Genomic DNA, 20,906 nt, shown 5'->3' with positions numbered 1-20,906 from the left:
CAAAGTGGTGCGTGGTAAAACATTTTATTTGGTGGACTGGAAGGGTTATGGCCCCGAGGACAGGTCCTGGGAGCCTGTTGAGCACATTCGGGCTCCGCAGCTCATTGCTGCCTTCGAACGTAGCGAGGTCCAAGGAGGGGGGGCCCTAGGAGGGGGGGTAATGTTAGGAGTCGAGTTTCCTCTGCTGCACAGGGGGAATCTCGATCCATTTCTGCTGCGGTCTCCCATTCTCCTCCAGCCGCAGTGGAGTCTGCTCAGCAGGGACGTCGATCCCAGCGTCTCGCTCAGTCTGACTCTGTGAGAAGAGTTACTGCTGCTTCTCCAGCTTCTGCCTTTAAAGCCAATACTGGTCAGCAGCGAGCGGACTTCTCTGGGACTAAGTCCTTATCTGCACACACTGAGCATGCCCAGGGCAAGATCTCCCGTTGGAGATCGAGGGTCATGTGCTCAGGCTCTGCGGTCCTCTTGGCAGGTCTTGGAAGGGCAAAAGTTCTATAGCCACTTCCTGTGCTGCAGCTATATAAACTGCGCATGACCGCACGGCCATGCGCTAGTATCAAGTCATATGTGCTTTGCGCCAGTTTGGTTAAGCATAAGTGTGTTCAGGGACCCGGCTGAAATAAGCCCCTAGAATACCGGCACCTCCGGTGAGGAGATTGTATGTGTGTGTTCAGGGACCCGGCTGAAATAAGCCCCTAGAATACCGGCTTCTCCGGTGAGGAGATTGCGTGTTGCTTAACCACAGACTGCTATCAGCTTGGCAGTAAGCTTGTGCTCCTGTGAGGCTAACAGGGCGCAGTGCTTTCCTCTCGCGGCTGCTCTGTGAGGTAACAGAGCTAGTCTATACCGCCATATTGTGCCGCCATTCACTAGCAGCAGGTTCTTCCTGCACGGTGGACCCCGGGCTGCGAACGCACCTTCTATAATAAATATCTATTTCTACTCGGTGCGTTCCGCTAGCCTTAACACAGTGGGAGATTAATATTGCCCTTTCTGCTTGTGTGCCAGTCTTGACTCCTGGGTGTGCCATCTCTCTCTCTCAGATAGTGGGCCATAGAAAGCCTATTTATTTTTTTGGTTGATTTGGGTTCTAAATTCTACCTGAAAAAATCAATAAATCAATCAGTGGGAGATAAATATTGGCCTCTGGGCTTGTGTGCCACTCCTGACTCCTGTGTGCGTCATCTCTCACTCAGTGGGCCATAGAAAGCCTATTTTTTGTTTTATTTGTTTTCTAAATTCTCCCTGAAAAAATCATTTTATTTTATTTGGTTTCTAAATTCTTCCTGAAAAAATCAATTTATTTTATTTTGTTTTGTTTCTAAAGTCTCCCTGAAAAAAAAAAAAATCAGTGGGAGATTAATATTGCCCTTTCTGCTTGTGTGCCAGTCTTGACTCCTGGGTGTGCCATCTCTCTCTCTCAGATAGTGGGCCATAGAAAGCCTATTTATTTTTTTGGTTGATTTGGGTTCTAAATTCTACCTGAAAAAATCAATAAATCAATCAGTGGGAGATAAATATTGGCCTCTGGGCTTGTGTGCCACTCCTGACTCCTGTGTGCGTCATCTCTCACTCAGTGGGCCATAGAAAGCCTATTTTTTGTTTTATTTGTTTTCTAAATTCTCCCTGAAAAAATCATTTTATTTTATTTGGTTTCTAAATTCTTCCTGAAAAAATCATTTTATTTTATTTTGTTTTGTTTCTAAAGTCTCCCTGAAAAAAAAAAATCAGTGGGAGATTAATATTGCCCTTTCTGCTTGTGTGCCAGTCTTGACTCCTGGGTGTGCCATCTCTCTCTCTCAGATAGTGGGCCATAGAAAGCCTATTTATTTTTTTGGTTGATTTGGGTTCTAAATTCTACCTGAAAAAATCAATAAATCAATCAGTGGGAGATAAATATTGGCCTCTGGGCTTGTGTGCCACTCCTGACTCCTGTGTGCGTCATCTCTCACTCAGTGGGCCATAGAAAGCCTATTTTTTGTTTTATTTGTTTTCTAAATTCTCCCTGAAAAAATCATTTTATTTTATTTGGTTTCTAAATTCTTCCTGAAAAAATCATTTTATTTTATTTTGTTTTGTTTCTAAAGTCTCCCTGAAAAAAAAAAAAAAATCAGTGGGAGATTAATATTGCCCTTTCTGCTTGTGTGCCAGTCTTGACTCCTGGGTGTGCCATCTCTCTCTCTCAGATAGTGGGCCATAGAAAGCCTATTTATTTTTTTGGTTGATTTGGGTTCTAAATTCTACCTGAAAAAATCAATAAATCAATCAGTGGGAGATAAATATTGGCCTCTGGGCTTGTGTGCCACTCCTGACTCCTGTGTGCGTCATCTCTCACTCAGTGGGCCATAGAAAGCCTATTTTTTGTTTTATTTGTTTTCTAAATTCTCCCTGAAAAAATCATTTTATTTTATTTGGTTTCTAAATTCTTCCTGAAAAAATCATTTTATTTTATTTTGTTTTGTTTCTAAAGTCTCCCTGAAAAAAAAAAAAAAATCAGTGGGAGATTAATATTGCCCTTTCTGCTTGTGTGCCAGTCTTGACTCCTGGGTGTGCCATCTCTCTCTCTCAGATAGTGGGCCATAGAAAGCCTATTTATTTTTTTGGTTGATTTGGGTTCTAAATTCTACCTGAAAAAATCAATAAATCAATCAGTGGGAGATAAATATTGGCCTCTGGGCTTGTGTGGCACTCCTGACTCCTGTGTGCGTCATCTCTCACTCAGTGGGCCATAGAAAGCCTATTTTTTGTTTTATTTGTTTTCTAAATTCTCCCTGAAAAAATCATTTTATTTTATTTGGTTTCTAAATTCTTCCTGAAAAAATCATTTTATTTTATTTTGTTTTGTTTCTAAAGTCTCCCTGAAAAAAAAAAAAAAATCAGTGGGAGATTAATATTGCCCTTTCTGCTTGTGTGCCAGTCTTGACTCCTGGGTGTGCCATCTCTCTCTCTCAGATAGTGGGCCATAGAAAGCCTATTTATTTTTTTGGTTGATTTGGGTTCTAAATTCTACCTGAAAAAATGAATAAATCAATCAGTGGGAGATAAATATTGGCCTCTGGGCTTGTGTGCCACTCCTGACTCCTGTGTGCGTCATCTCTCACTCAGTGGGCCATAGAAAGCCTATTTTTTGTTTTATTTGTTTTCTAAATTCTCCCTGAAAAAATCATTTTATTTTATTTGGTTTCTAAATTCTTCCTGAAAAAATCATTTTATTTTATTTTGTTTTGTTTCTAAAGTCTCCCTGAAAAAAAAAAAAAAATCAGTGGGAGATTAACCCCTCTGTGACCTTAGACGTACTATCCCGTCGAGGTGCCCTGGGCTTATCTGACCCTGGACGGGATAGTACGTCACAGACGATCGGCCGCGCTCACGGGGGGAGCGCGGCCGATCGCGGCCGGGTGTCAGCTGCTTATCGCAGCTGACATCCGGCACTATGTGCCAGGAGCGGTCACGGACCGCCCCCGGCACATTAACCCCTGGCACACCGCTATCAAAGATGATCGCGATGTGCCGGCGGTGCAGGGAAGCACCGCGCAGGGAGGGGGCTCCCTGCGGGCTTCCCTGAGACCCCCGGAGCAACGCGATGTGATCGCGTTGCTGCGAGGGTCTCACCTCCCTCCCTGCTCCCTCCAGCCCCGGATCCAAGATGGCCGCGGATCCGGGTCCTGCAGGGAGGGAGGTGGCTTCACAGAGCCTGCTCAGAGCAGGCACTGTGAAGCCTGCAGCGCTGCATGTCAGATCAGTGATCTGACAGAGTGCTGTGCAAACTGTCAGATCACTGATCTGTGATGTCCCCCCCTGGGACAAAGTAAAAAAGTAAAAAAAAATTTTTCCAAATGTGTAAAAAAAATAAAAAAAAATATTCCAAAATAATGAAAAAAAAAAAAATATTATTCCCATAAATACATTTCTTCATCTAAATAAAAAAAAAAACAATAAAAGTACACATATTTAGTATCGCCGCGTCCGTAACGTCCCGACCTATAAAACTGTCCCACTAGTTAACCCCTTCAGTAAACACCGTAAGAAAAAAAAAAAAAAAACCAGGCAAAAAACAACGCTTTATTATCATACCGCCGAACAAAAAGTGGAATAACACGCGATCAAAAAGACAGATATAAATACCCATGGTACCGCTGAAAGCGTCATATTGTCCCGCAAAAAAAGAGCCGCCATACAGCATCATCAGCAAAAAAATAAAAAAGTTATAGTCCTGAGAATAAAGCGATGCAAAAATAATTATTTTTTCTGTAAAATAGTTTTTATCGTATAAAAGCGCCAAACCATAAAAAAATGATATAAATGAGGTATCGCTGTAATCGCACTGACCCGAAGAATAAAACTGATTTATCAATTTTACCAAACGCGGAACGGTATAAACGCCTCCCCCAATAGAAATTTATGAATAGCTGGCTTTTGGTCATTCTTCCTCACAAAAATCGGAATAAAAAGCGATCAAAAAATGTCACGTGCCCAAAAATGTTTTCAATAAAAACGTCAACTCGTCCCGCAAAAAACAAGACCTCACTTGACTCTGTGGACCAAAATATGGAAAAATTATAGCTCTCAAAATGTGGTATTGCAAAAAATATTTTTTGCAATAAAAAGGGTCTTTCAGTGTGTGACGGCTGCCAATCATAAAAATCCGCTAAAAAACTCGCTATAAAAGTAAATCAAACCCCCCTTCATCACCCCCTTAGTTAGGGAAAAATAAAAAAAAAATGTATTTATTTCCATTTTCCCATTAGGGCTAGGGTTAGGGCTAGGGTTAGGGCTAGGGTTAGGGCTAGGGCTAGGGCTAGGGCTAGGGTTAGGGCTAGGGTTAGGGCTAGGGTTAGGGCTAGGGTTAGGGTTAGGGCTAGGGTTAGGGCTAGGGTTAGGGCTAGGGTTAGGGTTAGGGTTGGGGCTACAGTTAGGGTTGGGGCTAAAGTTAGGGTTAGGGTTTAGATTACATTTACAGTTGGGAATAGGGTTGGGATTAGGGTTAGGGGTGTGTCAGGGTTAGAGGTGTGGTTAGGGTTACCGTTGGAATTAGGGTTAGGGGTGTGTTTAGATTAGGGTTTCAGTTATAATTGGGGGGTTTCCACTGTTTCGGCACATCAGGGGCTCTCCAAACACGACATGGCGTCCGATCTCAATTCCAGCCAATTCTGCGTTGAAAAAGTAAAACAGTGCTCCTTCCCTTCCGAGCTCTCCTGTGTGCCCAAACAGGAGTTTACCCCAACATATGGGGTATCAGCGTACTCAGGACAAATTGGACAACAACTTTTGTGGACCAATTTCTCCTGTTACCCTTGGGAAAATACAAAACTGGGGGCTAAAATATAATTTTTGTGGGAAAACAAAAAGATTTTTTATTTTCACGGCTCTGCGTTATAAACTGTAGTGAAACACTTGGGGGTTCAAAGTTCTCACAACACATCTAGATAAGTTCATTGAGGGGTCTAGTTTCCAAAATGGTGTCACTTGTGGGGGGTTTCTACTGTTTAGGTACATTAGGGGCTCTGCAAACGCAATGTGACGCCTGCAGACCATTCCATCTAAGTCTGCATTCCAAATGGCGCTCCTTCCCTTCCGAGCCCTCCCATGCGCCCAAACGGTGGTTCCCCCCCACATATGGGGTATCAGCGTACTCAGGACAAATTGGACAACAACTTTTGGGGTCCAATTTCTCCTGTTACCCTAGGGAAAATACAAAACTGGGGGCTAAAAAATAATTTTTGTGGGAAAAAAATTTTGTTTTATTTTTATGGCTCTGCATTATAAACTTCTGTGAAGCCCTTGGTGGGTCAAAGTGCTCACCACACATCCAGATAAGTTCCTTAGGGGGTCTACTTTCCAAAATGGTGTCACTTGTGGGGGTTTCAATGTTTAGGCACATCAGTGGCTCTCCAAACGCAATATGGCGTCCCATCTCAATTCCTGTCAATTTTGCATTGAAAAGTCAAACGGCGCTCCTTCCCTTCCGAGCTCTCCCATGCGCCCAAACAGTGGTTTACTGCCACATATGGGGTATCAGCGTACTCAGGACAAATTGTACAACAACTTTTGAGGTCCAATTTCTTCTCTTACCCTTGGAAAAATAAAAAATTGGGGGCAAAAATATAATTTTTGTGAAAAAATATGATTTTTTATTTTTACGGTTCTGCATTATAAACTTCTGTGAAGCACTTGGTGGGTCAAAGTGCTCACCACACATCCAGATAAGTTCCTTAGGGGGTCTACTTTCCAAAATGGTGTCACTTGTGGGGGGTTTCAATGTTTAGGCACATCAGTGGCTCTCCAAACGCAACATGGCGTCCCATCTCAATTCCTGTCAATTTTGCATTGAAAAGTCAAATAGCGCTCCTTCCCTTCCGAGCTCTCCCATGCGCCCAAACAGTGGTTTACTGCCACATATGGGGTATCAGCGTACTCAGGACAAATTGGACAACAACTTTCTGGGTCCAATTTCTCCTGTTACCCTTGGTAAAATAAAACAAATTGGAGCTGAAGTAAATTTTTTGTGTAAAAAAGTTAAATGTTCATTTTTATTTAAACATTCCAAAAATTCCTATTAAACACCTGAAGGGTTAATAAACTTCTTGAATGTGGTTTTGAGCACCTTGAGGGGTGCAGTTTTTAGAATGGTGTCACACTTGGGCATTTTCTATCATATAGACCCCTCAAAATGACTTCAAATGAGACGTGGTCCCTAAAAAAAAATGGTGTTGTAAAAATGAGAAATTGCTGGTCAACTTTTAACCCTTATAACTCCCTAACAAAAAAAAAATTGGTTCCAAAATTATGCTGATGTAAAGGAGACATGTGGGAAATGTTACTTATTAAGTATTTTGTGTGATATATCTCTGTGATTTAATTGCATAAAAATTCAAAGTTTGAAAATTGCGAAATTTTCAAAATTTTCGCCAAATTTCCGTTTTTTTCACAAATAAACGCAGGTACTATCAAAGAAATTTTACCACTGTCATGAAGTACAATATGTCACGAGAAAAAAATGTCAGAATCACCAGGATCCGTTGAAGCGTTTCGGAGTTATAACCTCATAAAGGGACAGTGGTCAGAATTGTAAAAATTGGCCTGGTCATTAACGTGCAAACCACCCTTGGGGGTAAAGGGGTTAATATTGCCCTTTCTGCTTGTGTGCCAGTCTTGACTCCTGGGTGTGCCATCTCTCTCTCTCAGATAGTGGGCCATAGAAAGCCTATTTATTTTTTTGGTTGATTTGGGTTCTAGATTCTACCTGAAAAAATCAATAAATCAATCAGTGGGAGATAAATATTGGCCTCTGGGCTTGTGTGCCACTCCTGACTCCTGTGTGCGTCATCTCTCACTCAGTGGGCCATAGAAAGCCTATTTTTTGTTTTATTTGTTTTCTAAATTCTCCCTGAAAAAATCATTTTATTTTATTTGGTTTCTAAATTCTTCCTGAAAAAATCATTTTATTTTATTTTGTTTTGTTTCTAAAGTCTCCCTGAAAAAAAAAATCAGTGGGAGATTAATATTGCCCTTTCTGCTTGTGTGCCAGTCTTGACTCCTGGGTGTGCCATCTCTCTCTCTCAGATAGTGGGCCATAGAAAGCCTATTTATTTTTTTGGTTGATTTGGGTTCTAAATTCTACCTGAAAAAATCAATAAATCAATCAGTGGGAGATAAATATTGGCCTCTGGGCTTGTGTGCCACTCCTGACTCCTGTGTGCGTCATCTCTCACTCAGTGGGCCATAGAAAGCCTATTTTTTGTTTTATTTGTTTTCTAAATTCTCCCTGAAAAAATCATTTTATTTTATTTGGTTTCTAAATTCTTCCTGAAAAAATCATTTTATTTTATTTTGTTTTGTTTCTAAAGTCTCCCTGAAAAAAAATAAAAAAAAAAAAAAAAAAACAGTGGGAGATTAATATTTACATTTGTGCTTCAGCGACAGTCCTGCGTGTGTGGCATCTCTCTCATTTGGTGCCACCAAAAACAGAGTGTGTAACATTGTGCCTGATTTTCATTGTGGTCTCACCCACCTGTAAAGGGGTAGCTAAATCATACTGAAGTTATAGGTCACCGTGTAAGTTGTGTGACAGCAACAAATACCGTTAGTTTGGTTACGTTTTTAAAACAATGAGGAAGTCTGGTGGAAGAGGTCGTGGCCAGGGGCGTTCATTGTCAGCTGGTAATGAGGGTAGTGGTAGTGGTGGAGCATCAGGTGGTCGTGGGAAAAAAAATATTGCACCTAAGTCTGGAGCTGTGGAGCCAGGTTCGTCGTCTGGCTACACAAGGCCTCGAACGCTCCCTTTTCTGGGAGTAGGAAAACCGCTTTTAAAGCCGGAGCAGCAAGAGCAAGTTTTGGCTTATCTTGCTGACTCAGCCTCTAGCTCTTTTGCCTCCTCTCGTGAAACTGGTAAATGTAAAAGCAGCGCGTCGTTAGTGGATGTTCACGGTCAGGGACAAGTCGCATCCTTGTCCTCTTCAGCAAAAACAACAACAGAGAAGAATGCAGCAGGCGACACAACGGGTTACTCCATGGAGCTCTTTACACATACCGTTCCTTTCTTAGAAAGTGAAGCAGTTAACAGTCCATGCCCATTACAAGTTGAATCTGACATGGAGTGCACTGATGCACAGCCACAGCCAGACTACTATGCTGGTCCTTTGACTCAGACCACAACATTGCCCTCGCAGGGTAATGATCAAGAATCAGACCCTGATGAGACTATGTTGCCCCGTCACGAACGCTCTCCCACTGACTTACACGGTGACACAGACGGAGTTGCGCACGAGCTAGAAGAGGAGGTCATAGATGACCTAGTTGTTGACCCCGATTGGCAGCCATTAGGGGAACAGGGTGCAGGCGGCAGCAGTTCTGAAGCGGAGGAGGAGGGGCCGCAGCAGGCATCAACATCGCAACAGGTTCCATCTGCCGGGCCCGTATCTGGCCCAAAACGCGTGGCAAAGCCAAAACCTGTTGGAGGACAGCGTGGCCATCCGGTTAAAGCTCAGTCTGCAATGCCTGAAAAGGGATCCGATGCTAGAAAGAGTGCAGTCTGGCATTTTTTTAAACAACATCCAATTGATCAGCGCAAAGTCATCTGTCAAAAATGTTCAACTACCTTAAGCAGAGGGCAGAATCTGAAAAGTCTCAATACAAGTTGCATGCATAGACATTTAACAACCATGCATTTGCAAGCTTGGACTAACTACCAAACGTCCCTTAAGGTTGTAGCACCCTCGGCCAATGAAGCTAGTCATCAACGCAACATCCCTTCCGGCAGTGTAGGGCCACCATTTTCCGCACCACCTGCAGTATCTGTGCAGGTTTCTTTGCCAGGCCAAAGCAGTCAGGGTCAGGGAATCACCAGTTTCGTAGTAGGAAACACTGCATCTAGGGCACCGGCGGCAACAATACCATCTCCCACCGTCTCTCAGTCTGCCATGTCCACCGGCACCCCCGCTAGTTCCACGATCTCCAGCTCTCCAGCTCTCCAGTCCAGCTCACCCTACATGAGACTATGGTTAGAAAAAGGAAGTACTTAGCCTCGCATCCGCGTACACAGGGTTTGAACGCCCACATAGCTAGACTAATCTCGTTAGAGATGATGCCCTACCGGTTAGTTGAAAGCGAAGCTTTCAAAGCCCTGATGGACTACGCTGTACCACGCTACGAGCTACCCAGTCGACACTTCTTTCATGTTAAAGAGCGCATCGTCCATGCACTCAGGCAATCTGTGAGCACAAAGGTGCACCTGACAACAGATGCATGGACCAGTAGGCATGGCCAGGGACGTTACGTGTCCATCACGGCACACTGGGTGAATGTTGTGGATGCAGGGTCCACAGGGGACAGCAATTTTGGGACAGTTTTGCCTAGCCCACGGTCTAGGAAACAGTTGGCTGTAGCCGTTCGCACCCCCTCCTCCTCCTCCTCCTCGTCCTCCTGCAGAAGCGAGAGCTCGTCCACAGACCGCAGTCGCACAACCACTCCATCCGAAGCTGCCACTGTTGCACACCAGGTCTCCCATTATGGGGCAGCTACTGGCAAACATCAGCAGGCTGTATTGGCTATGAAGTGTTTGGACGACAACAGACACACCGCGGAAGTTCTGTCCGAGTTCTTGCAGAAAGAAACGCAGTCGTGGCTGGGCACTGTAGATCTTGAGGCAGGCAAGGTAGTGAGTGATAACGGAAGGAATTTCATGGCTGCCATCTCCCTTTCCCAACTGAAACACATTCCTTGCCTGGCTCACACCTTAAACCTGGTGGTGCAGTGCTTCCTGAAAAGTTATCCGGGGTTATCCGACCTGCTCCTCAAAGTGCGTGGACTTTGCTCACATATCCGCCGTTCGCCCGTACACTCCAGCCGTATGCAGACCTATCAGCGTTCTTTGAACCTTCCCCAGCATCGCCTAATCATAGACGTTGCAACAAGGTGGAACTCAACACTGCACATGCTTCAGAGACTGTGCGAACAGAGGCGGGCTGTTATGTTTTTGTGGAAGGATACACATACACGGGCAGGCAGTAGGATGGCAGACATGGAGTTGTCAGGTGTGCAGTGGTCGAAGATTCAAGACATGTGTCAAGTCCTTCAGTGTTTTGAGGAATGCACACGGCTGGTTAGTGCAGACAACGCCATAATAAGCATGAGCATCCCCCTAATGCGTCTGCTGATGCAAAGTTTGACGCACATAAAGGATCAGGCGTCTGCAGCTGAGGAAGAGGAAAGCCTTGATGACAGTCAGCCATTGTCTGGCCAGGGCAGTGTACAGGACGAGGTAGCGGGCGAAGAGGAGGAGGAGGACGAGGAGGATGATGGGGATGATTATATTTTTAATGAGGAAGCTTTTCCGGGGCCACTGGAAATTGGTGGCGCGGCACGGCCGGGTTCTGGTTTTTTGAGGGACACAAGTGACGTGGATTTGCCTGAAACTGCCCCTCAACCAAGCACAACCGCAGATTTGAGAACTGGAACTTTGGCACACATGGCGGATTATGCCTTACGTATCCTCAAAAGGGACACACGCATTACTAAAATGATGAACAATGACGATTACTGGTTGGCCTGCCTCCTTGATCCTCGCTATAAAGGCAAATTGCAAAATATAATGCCACATGAGAACTTGGAACTAATATTAGCAACCAAACAATCAACTCTTGTTGACCGTTTGCTTCTGGCATTCCCTGCACACAGCGCCCGTGATCGTTCTCACACGAGCTCCAGGGGCCAGCAGACCAGAGGTGTTAGAGGGGCAGAAATCAGAAGTGGCGTTGGCCAGAGGGGTTTTCTGACCAAGTTGTGGAGTGATTTTGCTATGACCGCAGACAGGACAGGTACTGCAGCATCAATTCAAAGTGACAGGAGACAACATTTGTCCAGTATGGTTACAAACTATTTTTCATCCCTTATAGACGTTCTCCCTGAACCGTTATTCCCATTTGATTACTGGGCATCCAAATTAGACACCTGGCCAGAATTGGCAGAATATGCATTGCAGGAGCTTGCTTGCCCGGCAGCTAGTGTCCTATCAGAAAGAGTATTCAGTGCTGCAGGTTCAATACTAACAGAAAAAAGGACTCGTCTGGCTACCCAAAATGTAGATGATCTAACCTTCAGTAAAATGAACCACAACTGGATTTCGAAATCTTTTGCCCCACCTTGCCCGGCTGACACCTAGCTTTCCTATGAAAAGGTCTTGCCTGTGGACTATTCTGAATGACTTTTCCAATCTCGAAATTTTCTGCACCTGATTGTCCAGCATACGACATGTTTACACCTCCCTAAATGGCCAAACTCCCCACACGGGGCCGTGGTATCGCCACTTGGCGCCAGCACCCGTGAGAGTGCTGTTTGTCTGAAGAGGTGGGTGTGCCCGCTTTTGGTAGACGGCACTGCCACTGGGTCCCTCATAGTACAATAAAGTGTCTCTGGCGGTGGTGGAGCGCACCCAACGTCAGACACACCGTTGTAATATGAGGGGCCCTGGGCCTGTACCGCTGGCCACAAGACAGTTCCCCCCTCCCAGCTCAAACAGTGCTCTACCACTTGCAAAATTATCTCTCACAGCTCCACCAATGTTTAGTCTATGCGCTGACATCCTTCAATGCCTGGCACTGACAATACCATTGTATTGACATTTTTGTTATGTTAGGCCTTCGAAGCCTGTCTGCGGTCCCTCCTTCCACTAGGCCTCCACTGACCATTGTACTGCTGCCCGTGTACCCCTGGAACCAATTTTAAATTGCCAACAGCCCTATTTTGTTATGTTAGGCCTTCGAAGCCTGTCTGCGGTCCCTCCTTCCACTAGGCCTCCACTGACCATTGTACTGCTGCCCTTGTACCCCTGGAACCAATTTTAAATTGCCAACAGCCCTATATTTTTATGTTAGGCCTTCGAAGCCTGTCTGCGGTCCCTCCTTCCACTAGGCCTCCACTGACCATTGTACTGCTGCCCGTGTACCCCTGGAACCAATTTTAAATTGCCAACAGCCCTATTTTGTTATGTTAGGCCTTCGAAGCCTGTCTGCGTTCCCTCCTTCCACTAGGCCTCCACTGACCATTGTACTGCTGCCCTTGTACCCCTGGAACCAATTTTAAATTGCCAACAGCCCTATTTTTTATGTTAGGCCTTCGAAGCCTGTCTGCGGTCCCTCCTTCCACTAGGCCTCCACTGACCATTGTACTGCTGCCCTTGTACCCATGGAACCAATTTTAAATTGCCAACAGCCCTATTTTTTTATGTTAGGCCTTCGAAGCCTGTCTGCGGTCCCTCCTTCCACTAGGCCTCCACTGACCATTGTACTGCTGCCCGTGTACCCCTGGAACCAATTTTAAATTGCCAACAGCCCTATTTTGTTATGTTAGGCCTTCTAAGCCTGTCTGCGGTCCCTCCTTCCACTAGGCCTCCACTGACCATTGTACTGCTGCCCTTGTACCCCTGGAACCAATTTTAAATTGCCAACAGCCCTATTTTTTTATGTTAGGCCTTCGAAGCCTGTCTGCGGTCCCTCCTTCCACTAGGCCTCCACTGACCATTGTACTGCTGCCCGTGTACCCCTGGAACCAATTTTAAATTGCCAACAGCCCTATTTTGTTATGTTAGGCCTTCGAAGCCTGTCTGCGTTCCCTCCTTCCACTAGGCCTCCACAGACCATTGTACTGCTGCCCGTGTACCCCTGGAACAAATTTTAAATTGCCAACAGCCCTATTTTGTTATGTTAGGCCTTCGAAGCCTGTCTGCGGTCGCTCCTTCCACTAGGCCTCCACTGACCATTGTACTGCTGCCCTTGTACCCCTGGAACCAATTTTAAATTGCCAACAGCCCTATTTTTGTTATGTTAGGCCTTCGAAGCCTGTCTGCGGTCCCTCCTTCCACTAGGCCTCCACTGACCATTGTACTGCTGCCCTTGTACCCCTGGAACCAATTTTAAATTGCCAACAGCCCTATTTTTTTTATGTTAGGCCTTCGAAGCCTGTCTGCAGTCCCTCCTTCCACTAGGCCTCCACTGACCATTGTACTGCTGCCCTTGTACCCCTGGAACCAATTTTAAATTGCCAACAGCCCTATTTTGCTATGTTAGGCCTTCGAAGCCTGTCTGCGGTCCCTCCTTCCACTAGGCCTCCACTGACCATTGTACTGCTGCCCTTGTACCCCTGGAACCAATTTTAAATTGCCAACAGCCCTATATTTTTATGTTAGGCCTTCGAAGCCTGTCTGCGGTCCCTCCTTCCACTAGGCCTCCACTGACCATTGTACTGCTGCCCTTGTACCCCTGGAACCAATTTTAAATTGCCAACAGCCCTATTTTTTTATGTTAGGCCTTCGAAGCCTGTCTGCGGTCCCTCCTTCCACTAGGCCTCCACTGACCATTGTACTGCTGCCCTTGTACCCCTGGAATCAATTTTAAATTGCCAACAGCCCTATTTTTTATGTTAGGCCTTCGAAGCCTGTCTGCGGTCCCTCCTTCCACTAGGCCTCCACTGACCATTGTACTGCTGCCCTTGTACCCATGGAACCAATTTTAAATTGCCAACAGCCCTATTTTTTTATGTTAGGCCTTCGAAGCCTGTCTGCGGTCCCTCCTTCCACTAGGCCTCCACTGACCATTGTACTGCTGCCCGTGTACCCCTGGAACCAATTTTAAATTGCCAACAGCCCTATTTTGTTATGTTAGGCCTTCGAAGCCTGTCTGCGGTCCCTCCTTCCACTAGGCCTCCACTGACCATTGTACTGCTGCCCTTGTACCCCTGGAACCAATTTCAAATTGCCAACAGCCCTATTTTTTTATGTTAGGCCTTCGAAGCCTATCTGCGGTCCCTCCTTCCACTAGGCCTCCACTGACCATTGTACTGCTGCCCGTGTACCCCTGGAACCAATTTTAAATTGCCAACAGCCCTATTTTGTTATGTTAGGCCTTCGAAGCCTGTCTGCGTTCCCTCCTTCCACTAGGCCTCCACTGACCATTGTACTGCTGCCCGTGTACCCCTGGAACCAATTTTAAATTGCCAACAGCCCTATTTTGTTATGTTAGGCCTTCGAAGCCTGTCTGCGGTCCCTCCTTCCACTAGGCCTCCACTGACCATTGTACTGCTGCCCTTGTACCCCTGGAACCAATTTTAAATTGCCAACAGCCCTATTTTTGTTATGTTAGGCCTTCGAAGCCTGTCTGCGGTCCCTCCTTCCACTAGGCCTCCACTGACCATTGTACTGCTGCCCTTGTACCCCTGGAACCAATTTTAAATTGCCAACAGCCCTATTTTTTTATGTTAGGCCTTCGAAGCCTGTCTGCAGTCCCTCCTTCCACTAGGCCTCCACTGACCATTGTACTGCTGCCCTTGTACCCCTGGAACCAATTTTAAATTGCCAACAGCCCTATTTTTTTATGTTAGGCCTTCAAAGCCTGTCTGCGGTCCCTCCTTCCACTAGGCCTCCACTGACCATTGTACTGCTGCCCTTGTACCCCTGGAACCAATTTTAAATTGCCATTAGCCCTATTTTTTTATGTTAGGCCTTCGAAGCCTGTCTGCGGTCCCTCCTTCCACTAGGCCTCCACTGACCATTGTACTGCTGCCCTTGTACCCCTGGAACCAATTTTAAATTGCCAACAGCCCTATTTTTTATATTAGGCCTTCGAAGCCTGTCTGCGGTCCCTCCTTCCACTAGGCCTCCACTTACCATTGTACTGCTGCCCGTGTACCCCTGGAACCAATTTTAAATTGCCAACAGCCCTATTTTGTTATGTTAGGCCTTCGAAGCCTGTCTGCGGTCCCTCCTTCCACTAGGCCTCCACTGACCATTGTACTGCTGCCCTTGTACCCCTGGAACCAATTTTAAATTGCCAACAGCCCTATTTTTTTATGTTAGACCTTCGAAGCCTGTCTGCGGTCCCTCCTTCCACTAGGCCTCCATTGACCATTGTACTGCTGCCCGTGTACCCCTGGAACCAATTTTAAATTGCCAACAGCCTTATTTTGTTATGTTAGGCCTTCGAAGCCTGTCTGCGGTCCCTCCTTCCACTAGGCCTCCACTGACCATTGTACTGCTGCCCGTGTACCCCTGGAACCAATTTTAAATTGCCAACAGCCCTATTTTTTTATGTTAGGCCTTCGAAGCCTGTCTGCGGTCCCTCCTTCCACTAGGCCTCCACTGACCATTGTACTGCTGCCCTTGTACCCCTGGAACCAATTTTAAATTGCCAACAGCCCTATTTTTGTTATGTTAGGCCTTCGAAGCCTGTCTGCAGTCCCTCCTTCCACTAGGCCTCCACTGACCATTGTACTGCTGCCCTTGTACCCCTGGAACCAATTTTAAATTGCCAACAGCCCTATTTTTTTATGTTAGGCCTTCGAAGCCTGTCTGCGGTCCCTCCTTCCACCTGGCCTCCACTGACCTGTCTACTGCTGCCCGTGTACCCCTGGAACCAATGTAAAAGTGCCTACAGCCTGTCCAATTTTTTATGTTAGGCCTTCGAAGCCTGTCTGCGGTCCCTTCTTTCTACTACTACTACACTGACCAGACCACTGCCGCCCGTGTACCCCTGTAACCTATTTTAAAGTGCATACAGCCATTTTTTTTTCTCTATTTTACAATTATAAAGCCCAGATGGACTACGCTGTACCACGGTAAGAGCTACCCAGTCGTCACTTCTTTTGCGAGAAAAGCCATCCCAGCACTCCAGCATCATGTAAAAATCCGCATTGTCCATGCTCTCTGGCTATCTAATAGTAGAAAGGTGCACCTGACAACAGATGCATGGACCAGTAGGCATGTCCACGAAAGGTTAGATGTCCATTACGGCGCACTGGGTTAATGTTGTGGATGCATGGTCCACAGGGGACAGCCTACAAAGTCTGTCTGCAGTCCCAAATATAAATTGTCCTCCGCTTACCACACCAATGCTGCCTGTGTACCCCTGGAACATTTCATAAACTCCATTGACCAAAATTTGGGGTTTACAGCCTACTACCAGTGTCTGCCACTCCAAGGTGTTCCCCGGGTTGCCTTTTCTGAGCTTTGATCTTCAGGCTCTTCTCAAGTAGTTGTTGAAAACAACACTGCATTCGGCCTACAAGTTGGGTCTGGGGTGTAGAGATGGTGTGTTCCACTCCAAGGTGTTCCCCAGGTTTCCTCGCCATTGCTGCGATCTTAATGCTCTCGTTTAGTAGTTGTTGGAAACTACACTGCATTAGGCCTACAAATTGGGTATGGGGTGTAGAGAGACGGTGTGTTACACTCCAAGGTGTTCCCCAGGTTTCCTCTCCATTGCTTCGATCTTCTGGCTCTCGTTTAGTAGTTGTTGGAAACTACACTGCATTAGGCCTACAAATTGGGTATGGGGTGTAGAGAGACGGTGTGTTACACTCCAAGGTGTTCTCCAGGTTGCCTTTCCTGAGCTTCTATCTTCAGGCTCTCATTAAATTGTGGTTAAATGGAACAACTGCATTTGGCGTACTAGTTGGTTTGGGGCCTACTATCGGTGTCTTCCACTCCTTGCTGTTCTCCTGGTTTCCTGTCCTGAAATTCCATTTTCAGGCTCTCGTTAAGTAGTTGTTAATGTTAGACTGCATTTGGCCTACTAGTTGGGTTGGGGCCTACTATCGGTGTCTGCCACTCCTTGCTGTTCTCCTCCACTGAACAAAGCTGTGCCGCCTGTTTACTACGGTTGCCAATTTTGAACTGCATTTCGACTACTTACTGATTTGGGCCTACTCTCTGTGTCAGCCTCTCATTCCAGTTGTCCTCCACTGCAATGCCCTCTGGTTAGTCCTGTGTTACCAATTTTGAACTGCATTTAGCCAACTTTATTCTTTGGGCCTATATCTGTGTTTCCTCCTCATCCTGCCCATTGCCCAGCCAGTGATAGATGAGTCTGCTGGTAAATTGACCCATAACGCAAAATTCCCCGTGCACGCTACACAGCAAGATTGTGACCCTGCTGAAAGTCAGGTTCCTCTTCCCGCATACCATGCCACCTTACACGGGGACAAAGAGGAAGGTGCAGATGAAAGTGCAGGTTCCTTCATCAGGTGGGGGGAGGAATACTAGTTGGCGACGTCACTGGCACAGGGCCTCTCATAGTACGCAAAAGTGTTGCTGCCGGTGGGAGGCGCCCCCGCCGTGCAAACACACCGCTGTACTTTGAGGGGCCCTGTGCCAGTGCCAATGCCAACGAGTGGGCCCCCCCTGCTTGCTCAGGATCACAGCACTTGCAAAGTTGAAATACTTACCTCTCCCTGCTCCACTGCCGTGACGTGGTCCAGATTTACTGGGCCTACTAATTACTTGAACCAGCCCTACCCCCCACAACTTTAGCCAAATGACCCCCAATTTCAAATGCCTTCCAATTATTATAAGCTAAATTACGATTGACAAGCTTCTGTAACAAGAATGGATGTTTTTGCCATTAAAATGGGCAGTGTAGGTGTTTTCCTGGCCTCCACTCACTGCCGACTATGCTCCCCCATTGACTTGCATTGGGTTTCGTGTTTCGGGCGATACCCGACTTGTCGCGATAATCGGCCGATTCCACTCGACTCGACTTCTAAGATAGTCGGGTTTCGCGAAACACGACTCGACTCTAAAAAGGTCAAGGTCGCTCAACCCTAGTCATGATCCATTCCAGGGTTTAGTCCTGTCTGCTCTTTTTCCCGGCGAATCATGTCAAGGGTTAGCTTTGCTCTACCTCATTTTGGGCTCAGGTTTGCTATTTAGCTCCCAGGCATCCTGCTGGTGGTGTTAGCTATAGTTCTGCCTTTGGCGTGTGAACCTGACTCTGGTAACTCTTGATTTGTCCTGCTACGATCTCTGACTTCTTCGTGTCTGTTTACTCCCTCTGTCTGCCCTTTTCCCATCGTTTCCCTGTTTGTCTGCTTGATTCTCTGGTTCCTGACTTGGCTCGTATTCGGACTCACTTCTGCTTTCTGACTTTGTCTTATCTGCTTCTGACCGCTGCTGAACCTCCTGGGTTGTTTTTGACCACTCTCTCGCCTGTTCTGCTGCTCTGTGATGCTTCTCTGTGTATGCAGTCTCCCTTCCCTCTCAAGCTCCCTCTGGTGGAAGTTGCGTTATACTGCACTGCAGCACCATGACATTATAGCTGACCAATACATTTAAAGGGATTTCTGCATTTTTTTTCCTGCTCTGTTTTCTATGGATCCGCTCCATATCTTGGCGGATCAAATGGACAGTTTGTGATGATACAAGACCTGTTTTGGAACAGAGGGCTTTGTCCTCATCTCATAACCACCTGCAAAGGGAGCTTTCTGACACAGTTAAATCATTGCAGACTGACTGTCAGCACTCTAACACTGTTGATGTCTCATTGCACTCTCCTGAACCTACAGTCAAGCTCCCAGATACCTTCTCTGGGGATAGGAAGAGATTCCATACTTTTAAAGAGAGTTGCAAGCTTTTTTTTCTCTTAGACCCCGATCTTCTGGAGATGAGAGTTAGCGCGTGGGTATAATCATTTCCTTACTGCGGGAGGGACATCAGTCGTGGGCTTTCTCTTTACCTGCTTCTGCCCCTGAATGTGTGTCTGGGGACAGATTCTTTTAGGCTTTGGGACTGATTTATGATGAAGCAGACCTGGTAGGGTAGCAGATGACATGATCAGGAGTCTCTCCCAGAATGAACTCACTGCTGAACAGTATTGTTCTGAGTTTAGGCGGTGGTCTATTGAGGTGTCTTGAGGTGACTCGGCTCTGAGATGCCTGTTTGAGAGAGGATTTTCTGATCATCTCAACGATGCCCTGGCCCTTCATATGCCACCCAGCTCCCTGAAGGAGGCCATGACCCAGGCCATTTGTATATACCGGAGGTTACGGAAGAGATGAATTATCCCGCATGAGATTCCTGTATTGCCTGGCAAGTCTGAGGAGATGTCATTCAAGGAGACTATGGAAGTTGGTGCCGCCAACTTCAAGGAGAAAGAGAGGAAATGACGACGTGATGGGAAATTATGTTTTTATTGTGGAGATCCGGAACATTGGAAGAAGGACTGCCCCTCTTGTCCATCGAGTAACAAGCTGCCGCGTCTGGGTGATGGTCTAGGAGGTCAACCAGACTCTCAGGTACCATTTTCATCATTTCAAAAAGTTTTGTTAGAGGAGGAACTGTGTTATGGAGGTGGTTTTGTATCCACTTCAGCGTTTATGGACTGTTGATCTTCCAAGAACTTCATTGACTCTAGTCTGGTGTTTAAGTTAAAGTTAGGGACAGTTAGGCTGTCATGTCTGCCATCACTGCTGCCGCGTCTGTTGCATCTTTGCCTGGCTCCCGGCATACTCACCCATCTCTGCGCGCTCCTGTTTCATTGTTGGCTCCTGGTTCTCGTCGGATGCGCACTTCGCTTCCCAGCCCATGCAGCGCATGCGCACCTCTGCAGGCTGGTCTTCGGTCGCTCCGTTTCTCCACTTTATGGTCCTGGAGGTCCCTGACCTGGAAGTCCTTCAGCACACTTCCTATATCAGGTAGCCTCTCCTCCTGTTCTGTGCCTGACTGTCAATTGTGTTCCACGCTTGATCCAGGCTCCACTCTACCCTGCGCTCTCCTGTCTATCAGTCAGTCTGACCTGCCTAGCGCTCTGACATGCGTTCTGGGTCACCCTTTCTTGTGCACTCACTGTGTTCTCTCCTAGTGCCGCTCGTTCTAGCCAGCGCCTTTATCTTCCCGTTTCTCCAGTCCCTTCTGAGAGTCCCTCCTCCGTTACCCGCCTTTGTATGTCCGTCTGTTTTCTCTTAGCTCACCGTTCCTTGCTTCTTGTCTCCCAGTCTGTGTTCCGCTTGTGACTCCTACCTCGTGTTCCTGGGTATCAGCTTCCATGGCAATAGTCTCCCCTGGGCCTGCCCCTAATGCTCCCTGTATAGGGGGTGGTTCACCAGGCCAGCTCACCCTAGGGAGGTTCATTGTCGCGGTCCTGTGGGTTCACCTTAGGAGTTCCACAAGTCTTACATAGGCTAGAGACACCTATCCATATCATTGCCATTGATAAGACACTGTTGGCTCAAAATGTCCTTAAATTTGTCTCTTAGGAGTTCCTCCTCAAAGTGGGTTCCTTGCACCAGGAATGAATTTAATGTTTTGTTATGAATAATCTTCATGCAGACATTGTTAAATTAAATTTCTGTGGCAATTCTGCAACTGTGCCGTGGGTAAAACGCATGCGGAATTGGCATGCGTTTTCCTACTAAACACTGGCGTTTTACAAGCGTAATTAGCTTGCAGAATGCTAGCATTTTCCAAGCGATCTGTAGCATCACTTGGAAAACTGATTGACAGGTTGGTCACACTTGTCAAACATAGTGTTTGACAAGTGTGAACAACTTTCTACTACTGATGCTGCTTATGCAGCCTCAATAGTAAAAAGATTTAATGTTAAAAATAATTTAAAAAATCATGTGCGGTTGGTACCCAGGGTGGAGGA

This window comes from Ranitomeya imitator, chromosome 1 (genome assembly GCF_032444005.1).
Source record: "Ranitomeya imitator isolate aRanImi1 chromosome 1, aRanImi1.pri, whole genome shotgun sequence".
In the NCBI taxonomy this organism is placed as follows: Eukaryota; Metazoa; Chordata; class Amphibia; order Anura; family Dendrobatidae; genus Ranitomeya; species Ranitomeya imitator.
This window is presented reverse-complemented; position numbering follows the sequence as displayed.